The sequence below is a fragment of the Canis aureus genome, chromosome 19, assembly GCF_053574225.1.
Source record: "Canis aureus isolate CA01 chromosome 19, VMU_Caureus_v.1.0, whole genome shotgun sequence".
Taxonomy (NCBI): Eukaryota; Metazoa; Chordata; class Mammalia; order Carnivora; family Canidae; genus Canis; species Canis aureus.
In genome coordinates, this window is record NC_135629.1 from 21,700,420 (window position 1) to 21,721,258 (window position 20,839).

Sequence of the window (20,839 nt, forward strand, 5' to 3'; positions counted from 1 at the left end):
AAAGCATTCTAGAAATGGATGTCAACCAAGGGAGATTCATTCATTCCATACGTTTTCTAATTTCAAAAAATGTACACCATCAATATTTTTTCTTAATTGAACAGTTTGTTGAACAGACGGGTGCTTTAATTATGGTGGTCTAAATTTACACACATTGCAGTGGTATTTTGCTACATTAATTACCTTACTTGTCAAGAGTAACAGGTAATTACTTCATCAACTCACCCTCCTGCAGTACATGGAAGCATAACTTTATTTGAGCAGATACAATAAACCAGAGTAGAGCCACCTTCCACCTTAGCTTTCGATAAGGGGTGACAGTTTCCGTGTGTTTGTTTTATAATGAGTCAGGTAGAGGTAAGTGCCCCGGATTCTTTGGGTCTGTCCACATAAGATCCAAGCCCAGAAACATTCGTAGACTCAGTATGTGGATGGGAAGAACCCTTTGAAATAATTGAATACATCAGAAGTCTCCTTATGTGTTTCAGAGACGGGGAGTGACTTTTCTAAGACCACACAGTAAGTAAATTAGCGTAAAAACCAGAATTGGCACAGATTTCACCCCACCAGGCTGCCACGAAGTTTAGTGCATTTTAATGAATTTTTAAAAGTAATTATAGAAAAATCGTTTGGTATGGTGTACTTTGAATATTCATTCACTGCATCTCCCTTGTTTGAACTTTTAACCAGAGCTTTGGCTGCGTGAGGAAGAGTATTTATCCTGTATTTTGTTGAACTGCCAGGTACAACTCCTGTCATTTAATTTCCTCTCGAGTGTACTAGTGTCAGCTTTTATGACAAGTTGTGTTAAAATTCTACTTTAACATGTTTTTCTGTAAAGGCGTGAACATTTTGGAGCATATAGGATGCCCCTAGCAAAATTATGCAGCGTTACCTCTTCTGGTTGCCATGGCGTAGAAAGAAAGGATTTTGTTAGCTTTTAGGTGTGGTGCAGAGTATACACAATGACATAATAGAGGCGGACTCTCTTAAAAGGCTTTGTCCCCTTTTTAGTCAAACACCTGTGACAAAATTACGAACTGTGGTTAACATACACTACTTACAAGTGGTTTTTCAGAGTCATCCAGGGCAGAGGAGCTCAGCTTGCAAAAAACTTCAGTACCTACGCTCCCCGTGCACCTGGTAGCAGGAGTGGGGTGACATTAAAAAGAAGTTCAAGACATCGAGGGTTATGGATCTAACTTGGAGAAATGATGAAATGGCTTGTAGGAGACAGGGTGGGTGTCCTGAGGGGTGATTTGAGCTGTACGAGGATCTCCTACACCTCCCTGCACCTCACCTCCTGATGCCTGAAGTGCTGACATAGATGCCTTAGTCCTGTAACTTTAGTTTGTCTCGTGTATTTCAAATCATTCTGGAGTCTGCAGCTCATTATATCATTGCTCAGAGTTACTGGGTTTTACTTTCTCCTTAGTTTTTTTTCTCTTTTTTTTTTGTAAATGAAGGATAGCATAGGCTAACTTGATTTAGTCATTCATGGGTCCAACAAATCTCCCTGAGCACCTGCTGTGTGACATTGATTGGCGAGGGGGAAGGGTGCCTCATGAGGGAGGACACAGAACAGATTCCTGGGTTCATGGAGTTTCCCTTCATGTAGATGAAGGCAGAGGGAGTAAAGAGTGAAAGGGAAGTCCATATACTTCCATATGATGAAAATGCATGAAGGAAATCTCATACAGCTCATACCTTGGGGAAAGGGTGCTTAATTCAATCAGAAAATGCATCAGACATAAGATCTAAGGGTTGAGAATGATCTCCACATACAAAGAGCTGGGGGAAGAACTGTCCACATACAAGCAATGCTGAGGACCAAGCCCCAGAGTTGGGAATAAGAACGTGGTGAGAGAGAGCAGTGTGGCTATCTGTGACTGGCAGGGATGGAGCTGGGTCGGGGGGTAGGGTATGGGAGAGGCTGGAGGAGTGTGCAGAGGGCTGAAGCTTATTCTCAGACTGATGGCAGAGCCCTGGAAGACAGTCACTTCTGAGTCAGGTGTCAGAGTGAGCTACATGGGCAGCCTTTGGAGAATAGGTTGCAGAGCTTCAAGTATTTCCTGGAGAGTAGACTTCTTTGGGAGAGAAGATAAAGTCCTGGTCCCTTGAGCTTGAGCAAGAAACCTTGGAAGAGGCCATACCAGAGACAGACTCAGCTGGTTTTGTCCTTCATGAATCAGAAACTCTGGGGTTAGGACCCAGCAGTCCTGTTAGGACAAGCCTTCTGGGTGATTCAGATGAGGACTTGAATTTGGATATTAGTGCCCGAAGGACTTTCCAGTTCTCTAAACTCACTGTTGACATTCTACAGAAGAGGAGACCCCGTAAAGGGGTCGAGCTAAGTGGTCGTCCAAGGCTAACAAGAATCTGGGTCCTTTGAATCTATTCCAGTGCTCTTTCCTCAAGGGTTTATGGAGTTAAAGAATAAACAAAACCCACTTTTTTTCCTGAGGACTAATTATGATGTTGATAATGGAGAAGGTGGCTGGGGTTTTAAGAAGGCATAATGCTGTGGTGTGTGAACTGAGGCTGCTTCGTTTCTCTTGTTCCTATTTTCTCTGATCATTTAGAAAAGCAATTTCAGTGTGAATAACCCCTCTCCTTTCTCCCTGGCAGCGGTAGAAAAACAAGTGTTTTGTATTAAGTTACACCATTGGGTCACCTAGCAGAGGATAATAATATTCTTTTATTTCTGAATCACTCAATATATTTGGTCTTGTTTTTGGTTTGGAAGCCCTGTTGCTCCCAGGTTATGTTTTTAAAGTCCTTGGAGAAACAGATTATTTCAGGGCACAGTGCTTGTGCTTGCTCATATGTATTTTGATCAAGAGTGCCATTGGAGAATATTCCTTTGGAGAATCTCCTCACCCTCCACCCAGTCCTTTCTACCTGGCTAAGTCCTGCTTACCTTCAGTGTCTTTGGCTTATAGATCGCTTTTGCCCTGACGTCTTTTCTCACTTCTTACGCTTAGGTCAGATTTGTATGGTAGGTTATTCCCATGCATTTGTGTTGGTTTCCTAGTAGACTATGGACCTCATGAAAACAGAGACCTTCCTTGTCTCAATTCCAAACTATGTTCAGCATCAGACACAGTGTAAGTACTGAAAAAGCAATTATCCAGTGAATGCTTTCTCTCTTAATTGATAATTATCTGTGACTCCATTTATCAACAATAGGTTTTTGGAAGGACATGGTGGTGGGTCTTTTCAAAAGTTACATAGAATAATAAGGCATGGTCCCATGGGAACAAGATGGGAGAAGTGGAGACAAATACCAAACTAAATATTTTTTCAATGTAAATCCTAGTGAAGGCTACAACAAGGTGTAAACTGCATTGGGACATGTTTTTCTAGCCTCTGTGTCTAACAACACACTTATTTCGGTGGCTTAACATAATACAGGTGTGTGTTAATACTCCTTTCATGTCAGTGCCATGTCCACTGAACCTCCTCCATCTTTGTACTTGCTACAAGGAATAAGGGGTCCCCACAGTCATGGAGGGAAGAGGAACAGGGAGCATGGTTGATGATTTGGCATTCTTGTAAGTGGTACATCTTGCTTCTCTCACATCCCTTTGACCAGAAATCAGTCTGGGCCAGGGAAATTGGGCACTGTGATCTGCCTGTGTCCCCAGGAAGAAGAAAATGAAATGGAATTAGTTATCTTGTGTTAGTCCCAAACAACGTGTTACTTTGGTTTTAGCCACTGGGGTTTGATCAAAAGGAAGCATAGCACCTTCTGTTTTTGTAGCCTGCTCATCAATAAATACCCTTGTTCTCCCAGAGATCAAGAAGAGTGATAGCCCTCCGAGGCCCTTCATTTTTGCATGTCATGAGGAGAATGTCTTTCATTTAAATCCCAACTAAGAGCTCATCTTCCTCTGGGATTGGGTAGGGCGATTTGTTGATGAGCCAGGCTGTAGTGTACGTTGCCTCCACCGTCCCATGAAATATTCTACCCCAGGTGGCAAATTAGTCTGATGACACACAGATTGGCTTTCATATGGCAGGGCCTGTCTGTGTACTGCAATTGGCCCTAATTTTTCTCTTCTACTCCTGGAGGAAACAAATTTGGAGAAAAGAGTTTGCCCATTGTGAGTGAGGACTAATTAAACCTTTCCCACTTGCCATTTTTAAGGGCTTGCAGAGGACATCTGTTAGGTTTTCTAGTGTTAGGTCTTCAGGAGAAAACTAAAGTTGATTTTTATGACTTTAGGTTTTTTTTTTGTGTACTAATCTGTTTATTTTTGTCTAGAAAATTATGGGAAATTTTTCATGATACATTAAGTGAAGGAAAAATATAATGAAGTGTTTACTTTATGATGCCCTATGTTTTTTTTTTTTTTTAGAGAAAGGTATGGGGGCACCTGGGTGGGTCAGTGATTGAGCTTCTGCCTTTGCCTCAGTCATGATCCCAGGGCCCTGGGGATTGAATCTCACATCAGGCTCTCTGCAGAAAGCCTGCTCTTCCCTCTGTGTATGTCTCTGCTTTTCCCTATGTCTTTCATGAATGAAATGAAATTCTTAAAAAAAAAAAAAAAAAAAGATATATTTCTTCTTCCATTGTCTTGCTGACCATGGTGGTTCTCAGAAAAGGAGCTGACATCTTTACAGTCCTCATTCTTTCTGCCATCCTTCCAGCTGAGTGAGAAGCTTGGCTAGGTCGGTGGAAAGATCTGCAGCAGCTGGATTTTGAGAGCCTTGTAAGGCCAAGGGTAGGGTTTTGATCTTTAAGAGTACTGGGGAACCATTGAAAGTATGCAAGCAGAGAATGTGTGCTGAGTAGGTATGCATTCATGCATGTGTAGTATGTGAGTGTGTGTGTATATGTCTGTGTGTCTGTGTCTGTGTCTGTCTGTCAGAGAGAGATGGATGACAAGAAGGAAAACAGTGAATGATGATCCCATTTGCCATGTGTTTTTTTGGCTGTTGGGAAAGAGCCTCCATAGGAGAGTGAGTGTGAAGACAGCATGGCGCCCCTTCCCAGCTGATACAAGAGAGAGGTCTCCTCCCTCTTTGTGCACAGAAGTTACTTGTCAATCAGGAGCCTCCCATCTCAGCTTCAAAGCAGGCAGCACTTTGGGGGTAAATATTTATGAAATGCCAAGCTTTTGTGATCAAGATGTATTTTGTTTTTAATGAGCAAATGACTCACAATTATTTTAAGTCATTAAAAGACAAATTATTACGTGCCATCATGGAAAAAGGAGAGGGGAGAAAGTATAATTTTGTAGCAAGCAATTTACTGGCAGCTATAATCCAGAAGCACTCAACCTCTTTAAACAAAATTATTTATATTTTTTTAAAGGCTGGAAGTATAAAAATTTATTTGTGGAATCCCATCGGAAAGACTTGTAAAAAAGTAAGGTGGTCTATTCATTTGCTTCAAAGAATGTTGATTGTGTAAGATGCTATAAACGCTGTGCTTGGGACAGGAGAGATAGCACAAATCTCTCAAGATACTTCTGATCTGAAAAAGAAAGGCAATCAAAAGCCTTTAAGAAGTGAATATAAATTTCTTTTTCTTTTTTAAGTTCTGATAACTCAGATTCTGTAACCAATATTTTAGATATTGCCTGTTCTAAAATACTGAACATAAATAATCCCGAAGTATCACCAAGTCACATTTCCTCCAGGGCAAAACTGTTAGTTTTACTATTTTTTCCTATTCTTTATTGACAAGTACTTTTATACAGTTGAGAGTCTGGTGTAGGTATAATTTTTCTATCTTGCTTATTTCGTGTAACATTATAACAAGCATTTGCACATATTTTCCTGTTCCTACTATTGTTTTTAATGACTCCGAAATATTCCTTTGTCAAAGTGGACTATCATTTACCTGCTCTTGTTCTATTGTGATTGACATTTAGGTAAAACAGATTCATAAAATGTATCCATTTTATGTCTGAAACCATCTTATGCACTTAACTGTTACAATAACATTAATGGGGAACTGAGATTTTTTTTTAAAAAGCATCTCTGTGTGTGTCTCTGAATTTTGTCATCAAAAAAAAAAAAGTCGACTAAAACCTTGTTACAACTTTCCATTCTTGAGAGAATACTAAGGGAATGCATTTGATACATTATCTCTGGCATTTTCTATCATTAGACCCATAGCTCCAGAAATTGGTTAACAAGGAACATCCTCCAAAACCAAAAAACCTGTTTGATTCTAATTTGGGGAGACTTCATGCCTAATTTAGAGACTTTTAGAGGTTGTCATTTCTTGCTCCTAGCATTCATTCTCCTGGTGACATTGTGAGCCTACATATTATTTACTTTGCTTCCTTTTATTATTTTTAAGAAGTCCTTAATATAAGGTCACTTGAAGGTAACTTGCCTACATTACCTTAATGCAGAGACTGGACTGTGCTGGCTGAGCAGAACCATCAGCTTTTTCTTCTGATCTGTACTTGGATTTTGTTCAAAAGGCATGGGATGCCTGTTAAGTACTTTATATGGGCAGTGAGCCCGTGAATCAGGCAAAGGTACATGGCTTAGGGAGAAGGATGGGACAGTAGGGTTAGAACTCAGATGGAAACTCAGTGCTTCCATCTCTCCATCTCTTGACCCTTGGGCAAAGGAAGGCTATTCTCTCTCCTGAGCATCAGTAATCCACTCTTGGCCATCAGATATCCTGGGTGAAAATGCTGACCAAAGACTATTTCCCATTATTTTACATAGAAGAAATCATAATGTTATATGTGAGTACCCCCCTCCCCGCCCCTGCCCAATCATTTTTCTAGAACAGAAGTTGGCAGACTATGGCCTTCAGGCCCACTACCTGCTTTTGTAAATAAAGTTTTATCAGAAAGGAAAGGTAGTTATATTTACTCCAAAAAATATAATTGGGAAGTGAATTTTTGCCCAAGTATTGTTAAGAGTATACCCATTAGTTTACTCATTGCCTGTGGTTACTTTCTTACATCAAGGACATTGTTGAGTAGTTGCAATAGACAGCTTACAGCAAATAGTCTAAAATATTCACTATTTCTCCCTTTACAGAAAAAAGTTTGTCAATCTTTGTTCTAAAATATGTCTAAAGTATAGCAAGATGCCTTACAGGTATAGTTAACTATCATCACATTAAGAATGTAAAAATATGTAAAACATTGATTACTAAACAATTAATATGATCTCAGCATAGCAGTATATATTTTTTTGAAATATGGCTTTTTTTTTTTTAATCACCAAGAATATTTGAGCCATATTCCCTTTGTTGCTGGCTTTTCAAAACCTCTACAGAAGTTTCTGACATTCTACCAATTGGATTATAATTTGACACTTTCCCCTCATACATTTTATTAAAAATGTTCTATTTAATTTTGGAGAATGTCATAGAATTTTTTCTTTTATAAGCTTGAGCCAAAAATGTTTGCTTTAGAAATAAGAATTTTCTATAAAATTTAGATATTAAAAGGTAAGAGACTTTTCAATTAGGAAAATGTCATCTGGATATACATTTGCACTCTTGGCTTATATTTCATGTCTTACAGGCTTAGTATTCTTATCCATAAAATGGGAATCAAACCTCCTCACAGGGCTGTGAGGTTAAGTAAGGAAAGCTACACCTGCTGCATTTTCTATCCTTAGCTTAATTAGAGGAGCAAATAATCACTGCTCTGATTTTTCCAAATTTACAGTGCCTCTGTTTAGGGCTGGTGGCCTAGAGATTCAAGTATAACTTTGGAGCTGGGGAAAAATTAGAAAGATCTCTTTATTATAAGAGATACTGGCAGTTACCGTGAACATTTCTGAATTTCAGAGCCTTAACTGGGTGCAGTCTTATTTCTTAGGAAGCTCAGCCTGGTGCTGGCTGGTGAGGAACAAGGAGGTGGCTCTCTTACTCATTGTCATTCAGGGACCTTGGCTTATTTTCTTCAGCGACTCCACCGTCTGCAGGAAATGGGAGTTCTCCACTGGACCTCTAGGTATACAGTTAAGGGAAGAGAGGACATTAGTGATGTTCAGGAAGCTTTAGGGTCAGAATGAAAGTAACATACCCACTTTGATCTATTTCACCAGAATTTGGGCACAAGGCCTCACCTAACTGCAAGGGAAGCTGCGAAATAATATCCCATCTCTGCATCTAGAAAGAAGAAAGAAATTTGATGGGCATCTAGCTAGTCTCTGCCACACACTGGCCATATCTTTTTAGGTTATTGTGGAAGATGAAAACTTACCATAAATAAACTGTACAGATACCAATAATCTGAGAATCTGTAATGGGTACCCATGGAAAGAGCATCACTTGGAAATAGCAATGCTCATTTGAAAGAATTAACCTGTATACTTGTTGAAAATACTTTAAAAAATTAACCTACCTGGGGACACCTGCTGGCTCAGCAGTTGAGCACCTGCCTTTAGCTCAGGGCATGATCCTGGGGTCCTGGGATTGAGTTCCACATTGGGCTCCCTGCATGGAGCCTACTTCTCCCTCTGCCTATGTCTCTGCCTCCCTCTCTCTGTGTCTCTCATGAATAAATAAAGTCTTTAAAAAAAATTAGCCTGGGGGTATCCCTGGGTGGCTCAGCGATTTAGCGCCTGCCTTTGGCCCAGGCTGTGATCCTGGAGTCCCGGATCGAGTCCCACATTGGGCTCCCTGCATGGAACCTGCCTCTTCCTCTGCCTATGTCTCTCTCTCTCTTTCTCTCTGTCTCTCTCTTTCATTCCCTCTCTCTCTGTCTCTCATGAGTAAATAAATAAAAATCTTTTAAAAAATTAAAAAAAAATTAGCCTGGGATCTGAATTTGCTTCTTACATCTTCCATGCCATTTATGTATTTTGGCATTGTAAAATTGGGGATCTATTGTAAGTTTAGAAATACATACTTGAGAAATGTTACATGTGATAAAATTTTCATTCCTAAATTGATCCACAGTGGACTCATACTTATTTTGCTATTCTGTAAAATCGGAAGTCATACATAGTATTGAGTAGAATTCTTTATCATGATGCCAGAGAGAACATTTGTTGAAATACTACCACTGTTACTTAATTCAAAGTGTACATTTTGCAATGAACCACATCAGGAGTGTTTTCAATTTTTCAGTACCTCTAGTAGATCTAAGCGTACCTTTTTTTAAAGTTACTCATTTTAAATTATGATTATATGAATATTTTAGGATTATAATCACCATAAAATGAAGGACAGAATTTATCATACCAAAATAGAAATTTAATTTAAAGTAGAAAGAACTTGATTGCAAGGTTTAGTAGACTAGAAATATGATGTATAAGAGGATATTGAAGAACACTTTTGAAAAATCCCCTCGGTAGTACAGTTTTACAATAGATTTAGAAAAAAAAAAAAAACCCTCAGGTTGTATTTAGTGATGTTTGTAAAGATCTTAGTTTCGCAAAGATCAAACTTTTCTAATGTTGAAAATGCACATTAAAGCAAAGAACTTTTTGGTCATTTCCTGAAGAAATAACTCCCCCCCCCCAAAAAAAAAATCTATTCAGTATCCTAATGTTAGTCAAATTTATTTGAGATAGGAGTTTCTCTTGACTATATTGAGATCCAGTGGCCTTGGTCAAGAATCAAGATTGTACATGGACATAGGTGGTTAAAAATATTTCTTTTAGTTTTCTTGGGACTCATGGCATTTCCTATTACCTGTCACTTTGTCCTTGACGGTGTTTGAGGTAGAAAACAAGTTGAGTAGACAAGGATAGTTTCCCAATCAGCTCTTCCATATTTTTCTCCAGTCTTTCTTTGTTATGTTACAGTTCAAATTTACTATTCATGAAACACATTTTATCAGTGACCATATCAGACAAATGGAAGCTAAGCGCTGGTTAGTATGTTGAAAATAAACACGAGGGTTCTCATTAATGTCGCTGTCTGAATAATTAGTTGAGCATCGTGTACTGAGCAGCAGCGAAAGCAAGCTGCTTCTCACTGGAACGACAGGCTGACAGCCACGTCTTGGAGTATGGTCATTAGTGTGCCCCACCATCAATGTCATGTTACTGTGTCAAATTAGTTAGTGTCCCCTTAGGAGAGAAGCCGGACCTGCAAATTATCCTCCCACATCCCTGGAAATGGTGTTTGCGAAACCCGCGATCAAGTGTGAGCAAATTATTAACACGGCTCATAAATTAACTAGTTTACAGGCTTATAACATTTTACAAGTAGATAATAAAGGCTAGAAAAGTTTTCCAATTGCTTTGCCCTGATGTTGCCCGGCTGTGATCTGCCGACTTTTCCTTGAGGAGCCCACGGCTGATAGTTTGTTTTTTTTTTGTTTTTTTTTTTTTAAGAGGAGCAAACACATGGAGTGTCAGAACAAATGTTTGGAAAATGTAGACTTTAAAAGGAAGCAAGTGTAAACCCATTGAAAACAATATAATTAACTTCGTTATCTCATTGCTCTGATAAGTCGATGACAATGGCTTTCTTTCTTGTGGTGGCAGTTGCTCATTAATGAGTTCACCAATTAAGTTTGAACGATTACAGCCTTTGCCAACTGAAATTATCTTTAAAAATATTTTTGATTCATTCTTAGCCTACTCTTAAGCTGCCTTGTTAAAGAGGGATGATGCTAGCACAGCATGTTCAACTCATGTTAGAACGAAGATTCTTAAGCCATAATATGTTTGGCAAACGGTTTACACTCGCGTAGACAGCTCATACCTAGAAAACATAATGTGGACCAATCTGGCCTGAGTTTATCTCTTATCAAGAAGAGGCACACACCGGGAGCACCACCCCTTAACTCTCTTCTGAGCTCTGGTAGACAGACAACCCACATAGTTTCCGGAGATACGACGTGACTATTCAAATCATAAAACTTCATACATCTCCTTTTCAGTTTCAACTTCTCTGATTAGGTTTAGAAGACGTGTCGTTCGTGGATTTTTGTCGGGGTTTACTGTTGAGAGCGACCAGCACACGTGCACACAGACGAGCTCGGGCCTTCCACTCATTCTGGAGTTCCGTTTCCCCGTGTTACCGAGCCCCGGCCGTCCTCTGGAGGGCTGCACAGGTGGCATTATCATCCCCAGGATCTAGGCAGAAAAGGCCTGGCGTGCAAAAAACCTCACTACTGGCTGCTATTCATAAAATCTTTCTGAAACTGCTTGAGGATGAGTTGACTTACCTGTCAGCAATTTCATCTTACTTGGAATTGGACTTGGTCAGTATCCTACTAATAACCCAACCGAGCCGTGAAAGCTCCCAGCCTCCGCACGTGTGCACTTCCGCAGGGTGGCTGTTTCCACGAGAAGGCTGTGTCCCAGCCTCCCCCTGCATTTGAAGTGCAGCGGGAAGGAGAGCTGGGAGCTGTGGCAAGTGAGATTTTGGGTTTGGCTGGCAGGAAAGAGAGCTTGTCTCCCCCTTCCCCCCCACCCCCCAAAAAAAAACAGGGTACTTGTGTGCACGTGTGTGCATGTGCACGATGTGCACGTGTGTGCACATGTATTTATTTCCTCTTGCCATTTCTACTGAGATGTACTGAGAGAGACTAAAAGCCTAAAACCCCAAAGCAAAACCCTTGCTAGGACTCGGGGTTCGTCTGGCCCTTACTTTTCAGAATGAGTTAACATTGTAATGATGAGAATTTATCCTAAAAAATAAAAAAAGGATGGGCATGAAAGGAGCCAGACCTCCTAAGGAAATGCCTGTGCCTTCACAAGTGACAATCTTCTCAGCCATGTACCATTTTGCTTCCTTCTACTACATTCTCTGATAACCACACACAGTAGGAGCCGATGAAATGCTGATTCTGTAAGGGGAGAGGCGAAGTAGATGCTTGGATACGTGATTGCAGATGGAACGTGAAAGTCGTATGTCCATAAGGAATGCCTGAGGTTTATATGAAAGCCTTGCTTTTGAAGCATCGCACTTGGCCTTTTCCGTTAACCTCTTCTATTCTCTGCTTGCAGTGTCCCTCCGTGTGTTGCAGTCCTGTGGCATTATGCATGCCCCCAACCAGTGACTCCCAGGCTTTTTATGGCTGTGAGACACGATAAAAGTTCAGGGTAAGTGGCCAACAACACTAGTATTGTGTCCCACTTGAAAACTGCGACCCACCTTTGCAGGTGACCCTGTAGTGGATAACAGTAGTTCCTCAGAAGGTAACGGAATGCCTCATTATCAAGCGGGACTTCCAAAGCCAGCGGGAATAGGTTTGTTGTCCTCTAAGCTAGCTTTATGGCTTTCAAGAATAGGATCTATAACTTGGATCGTATTTGTGGAAAGGTGATCTCATGCAGGGTCTGCAAATTTTGTCTCTGAAACTGCCAGATGATAAATGTTATCAGCCTCCTGGGCCATACACTCGTGGTTGCAACTTTGTAGTCAACTCTGCTGATGGGGAGTTGACAATATGTAAACAAACGGGTATGACTGGTCCAATGAAACTATTTACAAAAACAGTCAGTGGGCCATATTTGGCCCGCAGGCCGTGGTTTGCTGACCCCTGAGCTAAGCATCAAAGAGGGTAAAGAGGATAAAGAAGGTCCCTCACTGGGTAGCAGTTCCTCTGATCTCGAGCAAACCATTTATCAAGAAGAAACGAGAATAAAAAAAAAAAAAAAAATACCTGCCCTGACTACCACGCAGGGTGTAGTTTTAAGGATGAAACAAGGTATAATGTATATGAAAGCACTTTGAAAATTTCGAAACTCCTTACAAACATAATAGATGGCTCTCTACACTCATTCTGGTTCACCTAGTGGAGTCTGCCTTCTTCACCCTTTTAATCATATTGGGCTTTCATGAGCTAAATGAGTGTGGGGGAAAGCTCTTTTATTTTCTAAGTAATGTGGTTTTTCTGTACGTTCCTCCTACTTTGCAGTTGATGGACAAGCTGTTGAAATGTCTCTTTAGTATCAAATATGGATGAAGGACTATATGGGTAGATTATGGCAGGCTAAAGATCAAATGCCAATGAAGAACGATTAAATTTCCTTTAATCATCAGATTCTGAACGTGTTTTAAGATCTTCCACCTTTAATATAGTCCTTAATAAATAATAATGCTTTGGATGTCTACAAGTATGTTTGAATTTCACAAGTGTTGCATGTCAAAACACAGAGACAGGTTCAGCAAATATGCTTCCTGGACTCGTGGTAGTAATTAAGAAGAAAAGTCATACTTAAACAAACAGCTTGGTGAATAGAGGAGTAATCAGAATCCCAATTCATGAATTTTCTGATTTTTTTTTTCAGAAAAAAAAATAGGGTAGTCTTCAGACACATTTTCGTATCATCATGTCATGTAAGAATGGTTTCCTTGTAACAGATTCACAACCATATAAGTTTTAAAAAATGACTTGCATATTCTCTCTGATAAAAGATGTTTGGGGGAGAGCACCTGGTGTTTTCTGTCTTTCTGCTCTGCCTTCCTGTTCAAGTGTTGTTCTGTTCAAGATCACATTGTGGCTGCAGGCTCTCCAGCCATTGCCTGTGCATTCTGAAGAACAAGGCAGAAGTGCAAGGAACAAAAAAGAGTAGTCCTCCTGGCTGAGGCAGGCCTCTTTAAAGAATTTCCCTGAAGTCTGAATAACTTCTACTTACATCTTTTCAACAATCCCTAACATATGAGCGTCTGAGAAGTATATCCTCAGACTTGAGAAATTTGTTGTCCAGATAAATTCCACATTCTAACAGTAAGAAAGAAAAGGTAAATGGTTCCCCAGCCACGGTTGTGATTACTTATACAAAACCACAATGTGAATTTTTCTTACGTTTTCAGTGAATGTCTTCTGTCTTCCATTGACCTGGGTGTATAATCTTTAATTTGAATTTTACATGTTTGAATTTCGGTTTCTTTGATTTTCAGTGGAGATATATAGCTCAGTAAATATTTTAGGAACATAGTATTCTTACTAAAAGTGCCATGGCAAATCTGAGGAATGAATTTCTTTCCCAAGAGCACTGTCAACCAAAATTTAAGCTTGAGAATTTTTTTTTTCTTTTTTAAAAAGGTATTTATTCATGAGAGATAGAGAGGCAGAGACATAGGCAGAAGGAGAAGCAGGCTCCCCATGGGAAGCTCGATGCAGGACTTGTTCCTGGGACTCCAGGATCATGCCTTGAGCGGAAGGTGCTCAACCACTGAGCCACCTAGGCGTCCCAAGCTCAAGAATTTTTTAATGAATTTTCTCTCCTTTGAATATAAGCTTTTTTCAGAGCTTGAGTTCTAGCGACATGAAACCTTATGCCCAAATCTGTTCATGCCAGTATGTGCAGGGGGTATTGCTGTTGGCTTTGCACTGTCCCTCAAAGACTGCACAATGCTACCTACCACGCATCTCTGTGATTTGCTCGCCCTCACGTCTCTGCTGAAAACTTAATTTTGGATAATGGGGAAGATAAGACCCCTGTGCAATTTTTCTAAGTCAGATCGGCTGGTACGTTACTCTTAGGAAAATTTCTGTCTCAAAGGATGAGTAGAATGAGACTTTTGTATGCTTCGTTATATAGTGTCTGTCTGTACCAGCCTATGATAGATGCTCATGAATCGTGATAGTTGATGCATACACAAATATTACCAAATGCCTGCTGTGGATATAGGGCAGCAGTGCTTAAGAGCATCTGCTTGGAAGTTAAATCAGCCGAGGATCAGATTCCACCTTTTCCACTCAGCGGCTGAGTGATGTTGGGCAAGTTACTAAACCTCTCTGGGCTGCTGCCTCATGTGGGAGGTGAGGATAAAAACAGGAACAGCTCCCTGTGAAAAGTTAGTGAGGTGATGCTTATAAAGAACTTAGCACAGATCCTGGTGGGTAACAGGTGCCAGCCTTGTGCTACACACCTCAGGTAATGTGGTGGAAATCCCTGCCTTTGAGGAGCTTTCACTGTCCTGTGGCTGGTTCATTGGTCATCGTCTCACTTGTGGACAACGTATATTTCACAATCCATTGCTTCTAACCCATATTCTCTTACAAGTTTAAGTAGAGCCTTGGGAGGTGGCTTTGATGCCTGTCTTCAAGGACCCTGCAGCCACGTACACTGCTGGACAGCCCTGCTAACAGAACTTAGATCTCCAGGTCCCTTTTTGACGATTTCCCCTGAGAGGTGTGCAGTTCTTTTTTTATTCCGTTTTTTACTTACTCAGACAGTGGGCCTGCCTAGCAAGCAGAATTCACTAACTGCTTTCAAGTTGGTATTGCTGATGATAATCTGAAACTCTGTAGGGTTTCACTCATGCAGGCTGATGCTACATGATGTCGATCTCACCCTGCCTCATCCTGGGCCCTGCCTCTGTGCTGAGTCTGCAAAGCAGGCCCTGGTCCCCCACTGATCTTCTTGGTCACAGCCCTCCAAGCACAATGGCATCTGCTCACAGAAACTGCTGCATGACTGCATCAGAGATGGCAGCTGTGTCCACGGATGGCCCTGTTGGCCATGTGTCCCAAAAATGGTGGCACCTACTTGATGGTAGCTGTCCCTTGAGTGGCAGTTGACTCTCTGGAAATAGTGTCTCAAAGATGTTGCCTGTTCAAGATACTCTTGGAAGCTTTGGGCTTTTGCAGTCTGGGTTCAAATATTTTATTTAGACCCCATTGCCGTGCTCAGATGCCGTAAAATCTCTGTTGCCTCTGGGCCGTGGTATTCTCTACCTGGAACAATTTCCCTGTTTCACAGGCTTGTTCTCTCATTCCTTATTGCTCAGTTCAAATATCAACTTCTTGGGAGAGGTCTTCCCTGAAGACCCACACTGAAGACTTACCTCCTCCCCTTCTCACTGTCCTCCATCCAAGCCTCTAGTTTGTTCTGAATGTACCTGTTTCCCATGTAATGTGCACGCGGCAGGTCGCCTGATTCAGTGTGACTCCTCACTGCAGACAGTGCCCAGTGGGTGGTAGGCATGCTCACAGTTAGTAGTTGTTGAAATAGAGTCCATTTGGGGATTTCCCTGTGAATTCCTGTATTTTCATGATACCTAAAGGGACTGCATCTGGATGAGAGAGGAAGAGAAGAAATAAAACCACACACATCACCTTTATTATAGGAATAGAATACTGCCCCTGGGTTTTCTCTGGAAAGTTTCCACTCTGTACTAAACAAGTCTTTGATACTCTGTGTGTCCCATCCAGAAAGGGTTATACATCATCTTCCCTGTGAAGACAGAATCATTTGCCATTTGGGCCTAAAGCGTACTGTGGGTAGAACAGGTTAATTAAGGACTTTGGATTCCAAGATCAAATCCCAGCACTGTCGTTCACTGGCTCTTTGTCCTTTGACAAATTACTTTCTCTTCCTCTTTCTGGGCTCTTACTTATTTGAGCCATGGGTAATAGCATTACCTCGCTCATAGTATTATTGCAAGGATTAAATGAGATGATACCTATACAGTGCTTTGCACAGAGCCTGGAATAGGATAATATGATGCTATTGATTTAGAAAGAACAGTAGAGGGGATCCCTAGGTGGCTCAGCGGTTTGGCGCCTGTCTTTGGCCCAGGGCGCGATCCTTGAGTCCCGGGATCAAGTCCCGTGTTGGGCTCCCGGTATGGAGCCTGCTTCTCCCTCCTCCTGTGTCTCTGCCTCTCTCTCTCTCTCTCTCTCTCTCTCTCTCTCTCTCTCTCTCTATATATATATATATATATATATATAATGAGTAAATAAATCTTAAAAAAAAAAAGAAAGAAAGAACAGCAGAGGTTTGTGGGAGGGACGCTGACAACTCATTGCACTTTCTTGCAGTAGTTTTTAAAAAATTGGTAAAGATGGTGAAGAGCCTTGATTTCCTATGAATTTGCTCATGTTCCATGCACTGAAATAACTTTACAAAGTACAAAATGAGCACAAGTAGGATGATCTATTTTTATATTGGTTACTGACATGTTGACTCTTGGATATTTATGACCAGTTTCAGATAATACAAATTATAAACCTAAAATGCTGGGAAGGTTCAGTGTTTGGAACCTGACCCACATCCAGAAAACCTTAGAAATGTGGCAGTCAGGGGGACCTGGGTGACACAGTCGGTTAAGCATCTGACTCTTGATTTTAGCTCAGGTCATGATCTCATGGTGGTGAGATGGAGTCCTGAGTCACACTTTATGCTGGGGGTGAAGCATATGCTTGAGAATTTCTCTGTCTCCCTCTGCCTGCCCTCCCTCTCCTTCTCCCCTTCTCTTAAAGAGAGAGAGAGAGAGAGAGAGAGAGAGAGAGAAGTACATTAAATAAATAAACAAACAAATAAATAGGTTTGGAGTTCAGAGTGCTATACTGTCCTGAAGACACCTGGTTGGGATATGTTTTATCTGTAAGTTAACCAGAGGTGGTTTGATCTCCTGCCTCTTGACAGACTGCCTTACATTTCCTGTAAATTCTCATTTTAAAAAAATTATATACTTGGTGCATCTGTCCTGAAAATTTACGTTTCTTTTTTGAAAGAAAACTCGAGTCTACATAGATTGAAAGGAAGTGGGTCTACATCTACATCTTTCACCTGCTTACAGATGGTAGTCTATTGTTGCTCTGTTGTTTGAGTGTGTGTTCATGTGTGTTGTTCATTGTGCCTTTGTTGTATAAAAGTGGAAGCAAGTCTTTGTATCCCATTTTGGTGGCAAAGATGACTTAAATCACATACTCTTATTTTCATGATTTATGGAATGGCTAGGGTTATCTAAGAACTTAAAAGACCCATTAATTGTATTAACTTAGAATGTGTACCCCCTCAACTTTTACAAAACATAAAAGAACACGAATAAAATACAGTTTAAGGCATCAAATTTGGTTCCTGATACACTGGTTTAGTAAAGAAAAGCTAAAATTCAGTTTCAGTAGAGGCTAACAATTCAGGAAAAACTTTTATCAGGCGGATGACAGCCTTCAGAGTGGTGAGACGCAGCCTTCTTACATCTCTAAAAACATAGAACACTCCTGTCTCCAAATATCATTTCAGAAGCTAAAACAATAATCACAAGAGGGGAAACCGATCTGTGTAAGAAGAGACTTGCTTTGTGCCGTGGACGTAGGAGGCTTGGCAGCGTACGGCAGCTCTCGTGCTGCTCTCTTCTTGGTACCCGGGTGCCTGAGAATCAGTGGGAGAGGTTAGGAGCTTTCTGATGTTTTGAAATGTTGCTGCATGTCCGGGTGCGGTTCGGTGTGGCAGTCTCGCAGTGCCAGGAGTTGAATATCGCTGCCAGCTCTTACCGACCATCAATAGACCTTTCTCCCAGGACGTTGTCATCAAGAGAGGCCGTGCCTCGCCTTTGTCCCTATCTGTCCCACATCATTCATTAACGTGACACAAATCCATTCTTCCCGTCCTGGCCCACTTCTTAAACATGGCAATTTCCTGAAATTCTACTCCTAGAATAACATGTGCTTAGGACTTCTCGGTTTTCTAAAGAGATACCTAGGCCTGGAAGAACTTGCCCATGGTGTTATCACCTGTCCCTGCCTCCACTGGGTTTCCTCTCTCTCCTGTAAAAAGGAATGAGAGGTAAAAGGAGAATTTTCAAAACTCAAGAAGAACCTAATTGTGAGAAATACCAATAAACAACAGTTGTTTGAGAGAATAACTCTGATTCTTGAGAAGTCGACTGTGGAATGGCTACTTTTGCTGAGAATTTGATCTGTGTCACCCGTGATTCCTTTTTTTTTTTTTTTAAATATTTATTTAGTCACCCGTGATTCCAATTGTGTACGGAGTCACCCACAAAAACTCTAGGAGAGTGAGAGTGTTTCAGTTCTAAAAATCTGTTGTACAGATGAGGAAACGGAGGCACAGTGAGGTGAAGTGACTTGTGACTCACTCGGACTTCTTTGCTTATCAGGAGCAGAGCTAGGATTTGAACCTGGGCGCTTCTCGTCTGGTCCCATGGTGCCATGGCTCTTAACCACCATGCTTTATGGTCCTCTTTGTGTAGACATTTCCCTGGGGTGTTGGTTTGCAGACATTGTTTTATTTTAGTGTGCATCTTCCACTCTGGGATTGCTTTGCTTGTATGCTGCATGTTGAGCCTTGATACTTCACTGCCACCTAACAGGCCCCATTTGATCTTTCTAGACTTTTCCAAGTGCTTTAGTTCTTTTTGCTGGTACAATAGTTAAGGGAAATAAAAGCATGTTCCAATATGATTAGGAATAGGGGCAACCACTTCATTGGCATTCTTCTAGCTCTAGTTGAATGTGCCTGTTAAGACATTTTCTCTCGATCTTTGAGTCATTTTTCTCTGGTACATTATTCTAATTAACCTCATCTCTGTAGCCCTCGTTTTATTTCTTATTAGCCTCTGACCACCCAACAATTGATTTGTTCCGCTCAATCACCTGTGTGAAAAAGTGTGGCAAGTGAGCGGGTCTCCTTCCAAAAGCAACAGTCGTGTACCTGGGGTGTTTTCCTAGCAAGCGGTTCAGAATGTCCCTTTCGTTCTTAGGATACATTCACCTGGAAGGCTTTTTTTTACTAGGGTGAAGCCCTGGGATACTTAGAGGTAACACCGACTAAAAAAAAGCTAGAAGGTTTTTAGTTACTTGGTTGGGAGAGTTGCAGGTTTGTAGGCTCTATGCCAAGGACTTAGACCTTCAAAAACAAAAATGTTCGAGTTTTAAAAACATATAGTGAAATATTAGGCTTGAAGAAATATGTAAAAGCCAGTTGCAAGAGACCACAAATCTAAAAAAAAAATTTCCTTAAGTTGGAGGTATCCATGTCTCCTTTTTAACACAAACAGTAGATCATTTTTAATGTGTCTGTGTCTTAACATACTGAGCCCACCATTTGTTAGGTCTCTCTGGTTACTTGTGAGGGGCATAGGTATAAAAGAGATTTAATTGTCTCATGATGCTGAAAAGTCAGATAGTAGAACAAGCTTCTGGAATATCTGGACCGGGGAGTTCAGATACTGCTATTAAGTCCTGCCTCAGTCTCTTGGCTGTGCTATGTTCTGTCTTGGATTCATTCACGTAGGCGTTTACCAACTTGTGGTATGGTAACCATTCAGGTCTGTTTTCACAGCAACTCCAGCAGAAGGAAATCTCTTCTTGTGAGTTGTAGTAGCTGTCATAGAATTTGGATCTTCCTGGTTCTGTGATTGGTCCAGTGTGTGCTGTGTGCCTTTTGCTACAGCAGTCTCTGGGGCTGGAGCAGGACTGGGTAGGGGGAAGTGTGAAGCTGTGCTTGGCCTTGAGTGGGTCACATGCCTCCCTCAAGAGTTGTGGATGGACTTCACCCTACACAAGGCAATGGGAAGTGGGTGAAGGGGGTGCTGGTTTCAGAATAAGGGGGCAGAATTCTGGGAAGATAGACTATGCATATGTGTCCTATAAGTCACAGTGCTCAAGGCACAGTAAAATACACAGGATTATAGGATGGAAAGAACCTTTAAATATCACCTAGCCCAGCTATGCATGATTGAATATCATGTGAGATTTTCCCCATGAAGTTGTCTGCCCAATAGTTGGCCATCTCCAATGGCATTCACTACCTCGAAGGTAGGCATTGCCTTAGACATACGACCATGCCTGTGTCCCTCCAGAACCTGGAGCTTATTCATTGCTGTAATCTTCCTGTCTGTCCTTCTGGTCAGCCTTCCATTTACTGTCTGTCACTGTTCTAGGTCCTAAAGCAAGATCCTTAATTTCAACATACTTGTATCTGCAAGGTAGACAGAAAGGTCAGTGATAATACAATGATATTGGAGCTACAAGAATACTTCTGGATTGTATGTATGTGGTTGCGGGCAGGGGATGGTTGGAAATCCGCCCAGTGAGACCCGGCTGGGCCCCCAGAAATGAATAGGAGTTTCCAAATGACCAAGGGAAAAATGTGACTTGTAGATTTACCATCTCTTCAAGGATTAAACTTTACATATGGAATTAGATTTGAGTTATCTAGGGAAAATGGCTTACGTACTATC

General features: G+C 41.1%; 1 protein-coding gene across 4 annotated transcripts in view; it reads left to right on the forward strand.

Moving 5' to 3' along the window:
- Positions 1 to 11,899: 11,899 nt before the first annotated feature.
- Positions 11,900 to 20,839, forward strand: part of FOXP1 (forkhead box P1) — a 375,887-nt gene continuing 366,947 nt past the window's right edge. For all 4 annotated transcript variants that reach the window (XM_077858065.1, XM_077858076.1, XM_077858071.1 and 1 more), the window contains exon 1: positions 11,900 to 11,997. The gene's annotated coding sequence lies outside the window, so the exon portion shown is untranslated. The remainder of the gene's footprint in view (positions 11,998 to 20,839) is intronic.